Source organism: Uranotaenia lowii, chromosome 3 (genome assembly GCF_029784155.1).
Source record: "Uranotaenia lowii strain MFRU-FL chromosome 3, ASM2978415v1, whole genome shotgun sequence".
In the NCBI taxonomy this organism is placed as follows: Eukaryota; Metazoa; Arthropoda; class Insecta; order Diptera; family Culicidae; genus Uranotaenia; species Uranotaenia lowii.
Genome location: NC_073693.1, coordinates 12,493,341 through 12,507,013, shown reverse-complemented (window position 1 = coordinate 12,507,013; position 13,673 = coordinate 12,493,341). Strand labels below are relative to the sequence as shown.

At 39.7% G+C, this 13,673-nt stretch overlaps 1 protein-coding gene across 6 annotated transcripts in view; it reads left to right on the top strand.

Moving 5' to 3' along the window:
- Positions 1-13,673, top strand: part of LOC129750741 (homeobox protein PKNOX2-like) — a 227,925-nt gene that overhangs the window by 83,833 nt on the left and 130,419 nt on the right. The window lies entirely within an intron of this gene.

The following is a 13,673-nucleotide window of genomic DNA, read 5'->3' as shown; positions in this document are numbered from 1 at the left end:
CTCTTGACTCTTGACTCTTGACTCTTGACTCTTGACTCTTGACTCTTGACTCTTGACTCTTGACTCTTGACTCTTGACTCTTGACTCTTGACACTTGACTCTTGACGCTTGACTCTTGACTCTTGACTCTTGACTCTTGACTCTTGACTCTAAACTCTTTCGTCTTGACTTTAGACTTTTGACTCTTGACTCTTGACTCTTGACTCTCGACTCTCGACTCTTGAATCTTGACTCTAAACTCTTTCGTCTTGACTCTCGGCTCTTGACTCTTGACTCTTGAATCTTGATTCATGACTCATGACTGTTGACTCTTGATTCTTGACTCTTACTCTTTCGTCTGGACTCCTGACTCTTGACTATGGACTCTTGACTCTTGACTCTTGACTCATGACTCTTGACTCTTGACTCTTGACTCTTGACTCTTGACTCTTGACTCTTGAGTCTTGACTCTTGACTCTTGACTCTTGACTCTTGACTCTTGACTCTTGACTCTTGACTCTGGACTCTTGACTCTAAACTCTTTCGTCTTGACTTTCGACTTTTGACTCTTCACTCTTGAATCTTGATTCTTGAGTCTTGATTCATGACTCATGACTCTTGAATCTTGATTCTTGACTCTTGACTCTTGACTCTTGACTCTTGACTCTTGACTCTTGACTCTTGACTATTGACTCTTGACTCTTGACTCTTGACTCTTGACTCTTGACTCTTGACTCTTGACTCTTGACTCTTGACTCTTGACTCTTGACTCTTGACTCTTGACTTTTGACTTTTGATTTTTGACTCTTGACTCTTGACTCTTGACTCATGACTCTTGACTCTTGACCCTTGATTTTGACTCTTGAATCTTGACTCTTGACTCTTTAGTCTTGACTCTTGACTCCTTAGTCTTGACTCTTAACTCTTGACTCTTGACTCTCGACTCTCGACTCTTGACTCTTGACTCTTGACTCTTGACTCTTGACTCTTGACTCTTGACTCTTGACTCTTGACTCTTGACTCATGACTCTTGACTCTTGACTCTTGATTCTTGACTCTTGACTCTTGACTCTTGACTCTTGACTCTTGACTCTTGACTCTTGACTCTTGACTCTTGACTCTTGACTCTTGACTCTTGACTCTTGACTCTTGACTCTTGACTCTTGACTCTTGACTCTTGACTCTTGACTCTTGACTCTTGACTCTTGACTCTTGACTCTTGACTCTTGACTCTTGACTCTTGACTCTTGACTCTTGACTCTTGACTCTTGACTCTTGACTTTTGACTCTTGACTCTTGACTCTTGACTCTTGACTCATGACTCTTGAATATTGACTCTTGACTTATGACTCTTTCGATTTGACTCCTGACTCTTGACTCTTGACTCTTAACTCTTGACTTTTGACTCTTGACTCTTGACTCTTGACTTTTGACTCTTGACCCTTGACTCTTGACTCTTGACTATTGAATTTACACTCTTGAATCTTGACTCTTGACTCTTTCGTCTAGACTATTGAATTTTCATTCTTGAATCTTGACTCTTGATTCTTGACCCTTGACTCTTGACTCTTGACTCTTGACTCTTGACTCTTGACTCTTGACTCTTGACTCTTGACTCTTGACTCTTGAGTTTTGACTCTTGACTCTTTACTCTTGACTCTTGACTCTTGACTCTTGACTCTTGACTCTTGACTCTTGACTCTTGACTCTTGACTCTTGACTCTTGACTCTTGATTCTTGACTCTTGACTCTTGACTTTTGACTTTTGACTCTTGATTCTTGACCCTTGACCATTGACTCTTGACTCTTGACTTTTGACTCTTGGTTCTTGACTCTTGACTCTTGAGTTTTGACTCTTGACTCTTGACTTTTGACTCTTGACTCTTGACTCTTGACTCTAGACTCAAGACTCTTGACTCTTACTCTTGATTCTTGATTCTTGACTCTTGACTCTTGACTCTTGCCTCTTGACTCTTGACTCTTGACTCTTGACTCTTGACTCTTGACTCTTGACTCTTGACTCTTGACTCTTGACTCTTGACTCTTGACTCTTGACTCTTGACTTTTGACTCTTGACTCTTGACTCTTGACTCTTGACTCTTGACTCTTGACTCTTGACTCTTGACTCTTGACTCTTGACTCTTGACTCTTGACTCTTGACTCTTGACGCTTGACTCTTGACTCTTGACTCTTGACTCTTGACTCTAGAATCTTGACTATTGACACTTTACTCTTGACTCTTGATTCTTGAGGCCTTGACTCTTGATTCTTGACTCTAGAATCTTGGCTATTGACACTTTACTCTTAACTCTTGAGGCCTTGACTCTTGAGTCTTGAGACTGGACTGTTGACTCTTGAATCTCGACTCTGACTTTTGAATCAAGAGTCTTGAGTTTTGAGTCTTGACTCTTGACTCTTGACTCTTGGCTCTTGGCTCTTGACTCTTGACTCTTGACTCTTGACTCTTGACTCTATAATCTTGACAACTGACTCTTGAATTTTAACAAGAGTCAAGAAATCATATTTCTTCTTAAAATTCTATGATTTCTTTTTTGTAAAAACATAAACAAATGTTGATTGCATCCAGTTAAACTCGATACCTTAGCTTCATCACTATGCCGTCCACTAACGTATCTAACTCTCTGTCAGTATACGAGATGTCAGAGTCTGTTATTACACATTGCAGCACTTTTCCTTGCGAGAATTCCTAACCAGAGGAGTACTTCCAGTGACAAACAGGCAGCAACAGCATCAAGCATCAAACAAACCCATCAGCACACATTCTATCGGGTGACGAACGTTTTTCACATTTCACACTTTGGCAGAGCCACTCTCCACTTCAGTCACACGTCATCGTCACCATCAAAGGCTCCCGGGAAAGAGTTTTCCGGACAGTCAGAAGAGAATACACGTTTGGTCCCTTGGCAGGAGCCCCCATATTGAACATCCGGTTTATTCGTTTGTACACTAGCGGAAAGTCATCATGGCATGGGTGTATAAAATTCCAAGCTTCTAGAGTTGATCAAACGGATTCAGAATGTATCGGAGTCTACAACAGGACCAGGAAAACTTATCATCTCTGGACTGGACTCTGAACTTTGGAATGTTCTCGTATTCGTTCCGTCTTCAGCAGGGTGGATGGAAAAGAGTCAGCAGACGAAAAAAAAATCAATCCAAACCTGATGATGAATGGTGTTACGGTTGATTCCGTTCAACCGGAAAGAGTGAGTGAACTAAAACTTCACACTGGTCTGGCACACGAAACTATTTCCATGCTATCCGGAGACTGATGGTGAGACATGATGATGGATGCTTTGATGACTTATGAGATCGTCAAACAAAACCGATTGCAGGAGGTTCCAAAAGTACAAAACCTATTCCGGAGCTCCCGAAACAAATGGAACTCTACTTTGCTAAATTTGGATTCAAATTTCAATTGAAGTCAGCATAAAATTTCAGAATCCAAATCAGAATTAAAATCCCGATTTGGAATTTTGGTTAACGATTAGAATTTTGATATAGGGTGTCCCATTATGGCACAATTTAAAATGAACAGTATGAACACTATTTAGGAACCAATCAAATTTTAATTTCAATTTGTATTATCGATTGTCTTCTTTTCCAGTGACTCAATTCAAAATTAGATTCCAGTCAATCGTAGACCAGTAATCGATTTTTTTTTATCGAAACTAGCACAGACTGATTAAGGATAAATTTGACCACTTTTTTCCAGTCTTTTGCGTAGTTTCCGATAGAATCTGCAGTATTTTTTAAATACGATTTTGGGAAAGGGCCCAGATAGATTCAATTGGTCTCACTCGAACAGAATTTGGCAGATCCATCTCATTCGGTACGATCTTGACTTTGTTGGATGGGTACCAAGCCATATCGTGTCCTCTGAGTAGTGAACTGATGCCAAATCTGGCAGTACTGGGTGATCAGGCTTACGGATCATGGGCAGCAGACAACGGTTTAGGCACTCTTCGAAGTAAACAGCTGTATTCATTGTGTCAGTGGTCACGAACGGCTCGGAAAGCATGTCACACTCACATATGGCTAGCCAAACCATTGCCTTTTACCGAATATTTCGATAAAATTTATGTCTCTTTGGCCATTCCAAACAGTGTTGTAGTGGTCACCCGGAAGCGTTTTGTAATCAAATTGTAAAATCAGATTGGCACGAATCTTACCTTGGCACGAAGGACGGTGCTGAAAGGATATTCCACTTTTGGCCACATCCCGAACAGAGGCACTTTTCTTACTGGCGTAAGGCCGCATGACTTTTCTGTCCAAAGTTTTGTCCACCGGACCCGGTCATTGCCCAGATTTTTTGTTTTCCTCTCAATACTTCCGAATCGATTTCCGAACCACTCCAATGAAGGGTGGCCACTCATTCGGGAAAGCCGGGATTAAATTAATGGCCTTTAATGCGCCAGAATAGTTGAAAAAAATTGAAACTAACTCTGAAATCATGTTCTAAAAAGTGTAAACTCGAAACTTCGAGCAACTCAAAAATTATGAAATTGTAGACTTCAGTTCAAATCCAGTTGTTACCGAGAAATAGATTATATTTAAATCCGCTTGGTTATTATTTTTATGATATTCCAGAGCAGATCTCTCATACTTGATGGTCTTCCGAATATGGTCTTCCGAGGATGGTCTTCCTAAGATGGTCTTTTGCAGATGGTCTTCCGAAGATGGTCTTCCAAAGATGGTCTTCCAAAGATGGTCTTCCAAAGATGGTCTTCCTAAGATGGTCTTCCGAAGATGGTCTTCCGAAGATGGTCTTCCGAAGATGGTCTTCCGAAAATGGTCTTCCGAAGATGGTCTTCCGAAGATGGTCTTCCGAAGATGGTCTTCCGAAGATGGTTTTCTGAAGATGGTATTCTGAAGATGGTCTTCTGAAGATGGTCTTCTGAAGATGGTCTTCTGAAGATGGTCTTCCGAAGATGGTCTTCCTAAGAAGGTCTCCTGAAGATGGTATTCTGAAAATGGTCTTCCGAAGATGATCTTCTGAAGATGGTATTCTGAAAATGTTCTTTTGAAGATGGTCTTCCGAAGATGGTCTTCCGAAGATGGTCTTCCGAAGATGGTCTTCCGAAGATGGTCTTCCGAAGATGGTTTTCCGAAGATGGTCTTCCGAAGATGGTTTTCTTTTTTTTTTTCAATAAATTTGTTTAACGAATGGTTGATTTCCGTAGATTTTTCGATTGGCATTTTCAGTCAAAAATAATATTGATCAAAAACAGTACGATTTACATATTATCCGACGTTTCGGCCTTTGGTCTTGGCCTTCTTCTAAGGAGAATTAGGTATTGTACTGTAGATCTGGCTATGGGTGTGGGACTAGATGGGAGTCCCACACCCATAGCCAGATCTACAGTACAATACCTAATTCTCCTTAGAAGAAGGCCAAGACCAAAGGCCGAAACGTCGGATAATATGTAAATCGTACTGTTTTTGATCAATATTATTTTTGACTGAAAATGCCAATCGAAAAATCTACGAAGATGGTTTTCTGAAGATGGTATTCTGAAGATGGTCTTCTGAAGATGGTCTTCTGAAGATGGTCTTCTGAAGAAGGTCTTCCGAAGATGGTCTTCCTAAGAAGGTCTCCTGAAGATGGTATTCTGAAAATGGTCTTCCGAAGATGATCTTCTGAAGATGGTCTTCTGAAGATGGTCTTCTGAAGATGGTCTTCTGAAGATGGTCTTCCGAAGATGGTCTTCCTAAGAAGGTCTCCTGAAGATGGTATTCTGAAAATGGTCTTCCGAAGATGATCTTCTGAAGATGGTATTCTGAAAATGTTCTTTTGAAGATGGTCTTCCGAAGATGGTCTTCCGAAGATGGTCTTCCGAAGATGGTCTTCCGAAGATGGCCTTCCGAAGATGGTCTTCCGAAGATGGTCTTCCGAAGATGGTCTTCCGAAGATGGTCTTCCGAAGATGGTCTTCCGAAGATGGTCTTCCGAAGATGGTCTTCCGAAGATGGCCTTCCGAAGATGGTCTTCCGAAGATGGTTTTCTGAAGATGGTATTCTGAAGATGGTCTTCTGAAGATGGTCTTCCTAAGAAGGTCTCCTGAAGATGGTATTCTGAAAATGGTCTTCCGAAGATGATCTTCTGAAGATGGTCTTCTGAAGATGGTCTTCTGAAGATGGTCTTCTGAAGATGGTCTTCCGAAGATGGTCTTCCTAAGAAGGTCTCCTGAAGATGGTATTCTGAAAATGGTCTTCCGAAGATGATCTTCTGAAGATGGTATTCTGAAAATGTTCTTTTGAAGATGGTCTTCCGAAGATGGTCTTCCGAAGATGGTCTTCCGAAGATGGTCTTCCGAAGATGGTCTTCCGAAGATGGTCTTCCGAAGATGGTCTTCCGAAGATGGTTTTCTTTTTTTTTTTTCAATAAATTTGTTTAACGAATGGTTGATTTCCGTAGATTTTTCGATTGGCATTTTCAGTCAAAAATAATATTGATCAAAAACAGTACGATTTACATATTATCCGACGTTTCGGCCTTTGGTCTTGGCCTTCTTCTAAGGAGAATTAGGTATTGTACTGTAGATCTGGCTATGGGTGTGGGACTCCCATCTAGTCCCACACCCATAGCCAGATCTACAGTACAATACCTAATTCTCCTTAGAAGAAGGCCAAGACCAAAGGCCGAAACGTCGGATAATATGTAAATCGTACTGTTTTTGATCAATATTATTTTTGACTGAAAATGCCAATCGAAAAATCTACGAAGATGGTTTTCTGAAGATGGTATTCTAAAGATGGTCTTCTGAAGATGGTCTTCTGAAGATGGTCTTCTGAAGAAGGTCTTCCGAAGATGGTCTTCCTAAGAAGGTCTCCTGAAGATGGTATTCTGAAAATGGTCTTCCGAAGATGATCTTCTGAAGATGGTCTTCTGAAGATGGTCTTCTGAAGATGGTCTTCTGAAGATGGTCTTCCGAAGATGGTCTTCCTAAGAAGGTCTCCTGAAGATGGTATTCTGAAAATGGTCTTCCGAAGATGATCTTCTGAAGATGGTCTTCTGAAGATGGTCTTCTGAAGATGGTCTTCCGAAGATGGTCTTCCTAAGAAGGTCTCCTGAAGATGGTATTCTGAAAATGGTCTTCCGAAGATGATCTTCTGAAGATGGTATTCTGAAAATGTTCTTTTGAAGATGGTCTTCCGAAGATGGTCTTCCGAAGATGGTCTTCCGAAGATGGTCTTCCGAAGATGGCCTTCCGAAGATGGTCTTCCGAAGATGGTCTTCCGAAGATGGTCTTCCGAAGATGGTCTTCCGAAGATGGTCTTCCGAAGATGGTCTTCCGAAGATGGTCTTCCGAAGATGGCCTTCCGAAGATGGTCTTCCGAAGATGGTTTTCTGAAGATGGTATTCTGAAGATGGTCTTCTGAAGATGGTCTTCCTAAGAAGGTCTCCTGAAGATGGTATTCTGAAAATGGTCTTCCGAAGATGATCTTCTGAAGATGGTCTTCTGAAGATGGTCTTCCGAAGATGGTCTTCCTAAGAAGGTCTCCTGAAGATGGTATTCTGAAAATGGTCTTCCGAAGATGATCTTCTGAAGATGGTCTTCTGAAGATGGTCTTCTGAAGATGGTCTTCTGAAGATGGTCTTCCGAAGATGGTCTTCCTAAGAAGGTCTCCTGAAGATGGTATTCTGAAAATGGTCTTCCGAAGATGATCTTCTGAAGATGGTATTCTGAAAATGTTCTTTTGAAGATGGTCTTCCGAAGATGGTCTTCCGAAGATGGTCTTCCGAAGATGGTCTTCCGAAGATGGCCTTCCGAAGATGGTCTTCCGAAGATGGTCTTCCGAAGATGGTCTTCCGAAGATGGTCTTCCGAAGATGGTCTTCCGAAGATGGTCTTCCGAAGATGGTCTTCCGAAGATGGCCTTCCGAAGATGGTCTTCCGAAGATGGTTTTCTGAAGATGGTATTCTGAAGATGGTCTTCTGAAGATGGTCTTCCTAAGAAGGTCTCCTGAAGATGGTATTCTGAAAATGGTCTTCCGAAGATGATCTTCTGAAGATGGTCTTCTGAAGATGGTCTTCCGAAGATGGTCTTCCTAAGAAGGTCTCCTGAAGATGGTATTCTGAAAATGGTCTTCCGAAGATGATCTTCTGAAGATGGTCTTCTGAAGATGGTCTTCTGAAGATGGTCTTCTGAAGATGGTCTTCCGAAGATGGTCTTCCTAAGAAGGTCTCCTGAAGATGGTATTCTGAAAATGGTCTTCCGAAGATGATCTTCTATGTTTTTTCAAATTCAAACTTTCATAACGTATTTCCATATAACTCGACGTTACAGCATGTGCCAACTACCGATCGACCAGCAATGTGACAATAGACTTATTTTAAGTAAATTAACAAAGGACAGATACGTTATTGTAAGTAGGACCAAACAACACTTAGAACATTTATAACACCTTTATTCTAACTAAAATCTCACATTTATATTAAACTATCTTAGTTTCCCTGAAGATGGTGCCAACAAGCACCGAAACGTTGGACAAATAATAAATTTCCATGTTCGGATTATAAAGACTGCTTGGCTATTATTAAAATAAGGTATTCTGAAGATGGTCTTCTGAAGATGGTCTTCTGAAGATGGTCTTCCGAAGATGGTCTTCCTAAGAAGGTCTCCTGAAGATGGTATTCTGAAAATGGTCTTCCAAAGATGATCTTCTGAAGATGGTATTCTGAAAATGTTCTTTTGAAGATGGTCTTCCGAAGATGGTCTTCCGAAGATGGTCTTCCGAAGATGGTCTTCCGAAGATGGTCTTCCGAAGATGGTCTTCCGAAGATGGTCTTCCGAAGATGGTCTTCCGAAGATGGTCTTCCGAAGATGGTCTTCCGAAGATGGTCTTCCGAAGATGGTCTTCCGAAGATGGTCTTCCGAAGATAGTCTTCCGAAGATGGTTTTCTGAAGATGGTATTCTGAAGATGGTCTTCTGAAGATGGTCTTCTGAAGATGGTCTTCTGAAGATGGTCTTCTGAAGATGGTCTTCCGAAGATGATCTTCCTAAGATGGTCTCCTGAAGATGGTATTCTGAAAATGGTCTTCCGAAGATGATCTTCTGAAGATGGTATTCTGAAAATGTTCTTTTGAAGATGGTCTTCCGAAGATGGTCTTCCGAAGATGGTCTTCCGAAGATGGTCTTCCGAAGATGGTCTTCCGAAGATGGTCTTCCGAAGATGGTCTTCCGAAGATGGTCTTCCGAAGATGGTCTTCCGAAAATGGTCTTCCGAAGATGGTCTTCCGAAGATGGTCTTCCGAAGATGGTCTTCCGAAGATGGTCTTCCGAAGATGGTCTTCCGAAGATGGTCTTTCGAAGATGGTCTTCCGAAGATGGTTTTCTGAAGATGGTATTCTGAAGATGGTCTTCTGAAGATGGTCTTCTGAAGATGGTCTTCTGAAGATGGTCTTCTGAAGATGGTCTTCCGAAGATGGTCTTCCTAAGAAGGTCTCCTGAAGATGGTATTCTGAAAATGGTCTTCCGAAGATGATCTTCTGAAGATGGTATTCTGAAAATGTTCTTTTGAAGATGGTCTTCCGAAGATGGTCTTCCGAAGATGGTCTTCCGAAGATGGTCTTCCGAAGATGGTCTTCCGAAGATGGTCTTCCGAAGATGGTCTTCCGAAGATGGTCTTCCGAAGATGGTCTTCCGAAGATGGTCTTCCGAAGATGGTTTTCTGAAGATGGTATTCTGAAGATGGTCTTCTGAAGATGGTCTTCTGAAGATGGTCTTCTGAAGATGGTCTTCCGAAGATGGTCTTCCTAAGAAGGTCTCCTGAAGATGGTATTCTGAAAATGGTCTTCCGAAGATGATCTTCTGAAGATGGTCTTCTAAAGATGGTCTTCTGAAGATGGTCTTCTGAAGATGGTCTTCCGAAGATGGTCTTCCTAAGAAGGTCTCCTGAAGATGGTATTCTGAAAATGGTCTTTCGAAGATGATCTTCCGAAGATGATCTCCTGAAGATGGTCTTCTGAAGATGGTCTCCTGAAGATGGTATTCTGAAAATGTTCTTTTGAAGATGGTCTTCCGAAGATGGTCTTCCGAAGATGGTCTTCCGAAGATGGTCTTCCGAAGATGGTCTTCCGAAGATGGTCTTCCGAAGATGGTTTTCTGAAGATGGTATTCTGAAGATGGTCTTCTGAAGATGGTCTTCTGAAGATGGTCTTCTGAAGATGGTCTTCCGAAGATGGTCTTCCTAAGAAGGTCTCCTGAAGATGGTATTCTGAAAATGGTCTTCCGAATATGATCTTCTGAAGATGGTCTTCTGAAGATGGTCTTCTGAAGATGGTCTTCTGAAGATGGTCTTCTGAAGATGGTCTTTCGAAGATGGTCTTCCTAAGAAGGTCTCCTGAAGATGGTATTCTGAAAATGGTCTTCCGAAGATGATCTTCTGAAGATGGTATTCTGAAAATGTTCTTTTGAAGATGGTCTTCCGAAGATGGTCTTCCGAAGATGGTCTTCCGAAGATGGTCTTCCTAAGATGGTCTTCCGAAGATGGTCTTCCGAAGATGGTCTTTCGAAGATGGTCTTCCGAAGATGGTCTTCCGAAGATGGTCTTCCGAAGATGGTCTTCCGAAGATGGTCTTCCGAAGATGGTCTTCCGAAGATGTTCTTCCGAAGATGGTCTTCCGAAGATGGTTTTCTGAAGATGGTATTCTGAAGATGGTCTTCTGAAGATGGTCTTCTGAAGATGGTCTTCCTAAGAAGGTCTCCTGAAGATGGTATTCTGAAAATGGTCTTCCGAAGATGATCTTCTGAAGATGGTCTTCTGAAGATGGTCTTCTGAAGATGGTCTTCTGAAGATGGTCTTCCGAAGATGATCTTCCTTTAAAGGAAATTCTAAATAGTTTTCTGAAGAGTTTTCTGAAGAACGGTCTTAACAGACACATATAGCGTCTACTTAAAAGTCATGTAAAGCTCTTTTTTAGTATTCCTTATAGTTTTTCGAAGATTCTTCTTATCACATTTTTTTAACTAAATTATAAATCTTTCTTAATAATCTTCTGAAGGATTTCCCTGTCTTTTGAAAGGTTTTCTATATGATTATCTTATGATCTTGAGATTTATCTAAAGGGTCTCCTTAAGGTCTTCTGTAGGAACATCTGAAGAATTCCATCGAATAGCCTTTTGTAGAGTGACTTGTTTGATATTCTTATCAACACACTGTATTCTCAACTCGCTTATAAGTTTTAGAGCTGTCCTCTCAATTCGCTAGATATTCTCTTGAATACACTCAGGCAGTTCTCTCAACACACCTTTGAATTTTCAAGCTATCCTCTCAACTCGCTTGATATTCTTATCAAAACACTCAAGCGGTCCTCTCAACTTGCCTTTGAATTTTCAAGCTGTCCTTTCAATTTGTTTGATATCCTTGTCAATGCGTTAAGGTTGTTCTCTCAACTTGTCTATGGAATCCAAGCTGTCCTCTCAACTCGCATGTGAATTTTCAAGCTGTTCTCTCAACTCGCTTGATGTTCTCTTCAAAACTGTCCTCTCAACTCGCCTTTGAATTTTCAAGCTGTTCTCTCAACTCGCTTGATATTCGTGTCAATACACTCAGGCTGTTCTCTCAAATCGCCTTTGGATTTTCAAGCTATCCTCTCAACTCGCCTATGAAATCCAAGCTGTCTTCTCAACTCGCTTGATGTTCTCTTCAAAACACTGAGGCTGTCCTCTCAACGCGCTTTAGAATTTTCAAGCTGTCCTTTCAATTTGTTTGATATTCTTATCAAATCAGTCAGGTTGTCCTCTCAACTCAACATTAGATTTTCAAGCTGATCTCTCAACTCGCTTAAAATCCTTGTCGATGCGTTCAGACTATCCTCTCAACTCACCTACGAAATCCAAGCTGTCTCAAGTCACTTGAAGTTCTAAATACCATAAGTAAACTGTCCTCAAGACTTACTTAGTATTGTAATTTTCTAGTTATTTCAAGCTGCACTCTCTACACGCCTGAAAAAAGCATGTATATATTTCGAAGTTTGTTATTTTCAAACCAGTAAAATCACAAAAATTTAAAGAATTCTTTTACACTATGCTTTCCTTTTCTTACGCTGCTCGAAATAGAATTCGATTATTTCTTGTCATTTTTGTCGTTTTTGTCATTTTTGTCATTTTTGTCATTTTTGTCATTTTTGTCATTTTTGTCATTTTTGTCATTTTTGTCATTTTTGTCATTTTTGTCATTTTTGTCATTTTTGTCATTTTTGTCATTTTTGTCATTTTTGTCATTTTTGTCATTTTTGTCATTTTTGTCATTTTTGTCATTTTTGTCATTTTTGTCATTTTTGTCATTTTTGTCATTTTTGTCATTTTTGTCATTTTTGTCATTTTTGTCATTTTTGTCATTTTTGTCATTTTTGTCATTTTTGTCATTTTTTGTCATTTTTGTCATTTTTGTCATTTTTGTCATTTTTGTCATTTTTGTCATTTTTGTCATTTTTGTCTTTTTTGTCATTTTTGTCATTTTGTCATTTTTGTCATTTTTGTCATTTTTGTCATTTTTGTCATTTTTTTCATTTTTGTAATTTTTGTAATTTTGGTCATTTTTAATGTTTTTTTGTAATTTTTGTAATCATTGTAATTATTGTAATTTTTGTCATTTTTGTCATTTTTGTCATTTTTGTCATTTTTGTCATTTTTGTCATTTTTGTCATTTTTGTCATTTTTGTCATTTTTGTCATTTTTGTCATTTTTGTCATTTTTGTCATTTTTGTCATTTTTGTCATTTTTGTCATTTTTGTCATTTTTGTCATTTTTGTCATTTTTGTCATTTCTGTCATTTTTGTCATTTTTGTCATTTTTGTCATTTTTAATTTTTTTTTGTAATTTTTGTAATTATTGTAATTTTTGTAATTTTTGTTATATTTGTCATTTTTGTCATTTTTGTCATTTTTGTCATTTTTGTCATTTTTGTCATTTTTGTCATTTTTGCCATTTTTGTCATTTTTGTCATTTTTGTCATTTTTGTCATTTTTGTTATTTTTGTCATTTTTGTCATTTTTTGTCATCATTGTCATTTTACTCATTGAAATGATCAATTTTTTTATACATTTGGCAAAAAGGTTAGTGAAGTTTAGTGCATTTCCTCAATAATGCCTGTCAAAGTTGATGATGATGTCCTGGGTCACGAAATCCTGACGTCCATCCGGTGATCCCCGATCAACGTCATCTCAATCTAAAATCGCTTAAACTGGGGGTGTGTCTCTTTCTTTCGATATTTAAGACCGTGAGGAAGTCAGTTGATATAGTTGAAGAAAGGAGCAGACTCACATCACATCGTACATAAGTATATGAGTGTAAAAGTGTGTGCGTCGACGACATCCTGATGGAAATGTTCACATATGGCGGAAAATTGACGTTCCCATTTCCTCTTCTCATGTGAGGTTGATGCTGTTGGTGGATGTGGGTGGATGCGGAAACTGCAGATAACATCTTTTATTTGCCCTTTGCCACCTCGGATACTTTCTGAAAGGAATGCGTCAGAAAGTTCCACCCTATAATGGGGGAAAAAAGGGGAAAAATTCTGGGCAGCTTCACTCGATGCGTGAATGTGTTGAAGGGTTGACTCAAAAGATAGCATCCTCACCCCGAAAGGGAGTAATTTAGATCCTTCGAGGCCGATTTAGGAGGAGATTGTGTGAGACGAAGCAATTCTTACGAGACGTGAAGACAATT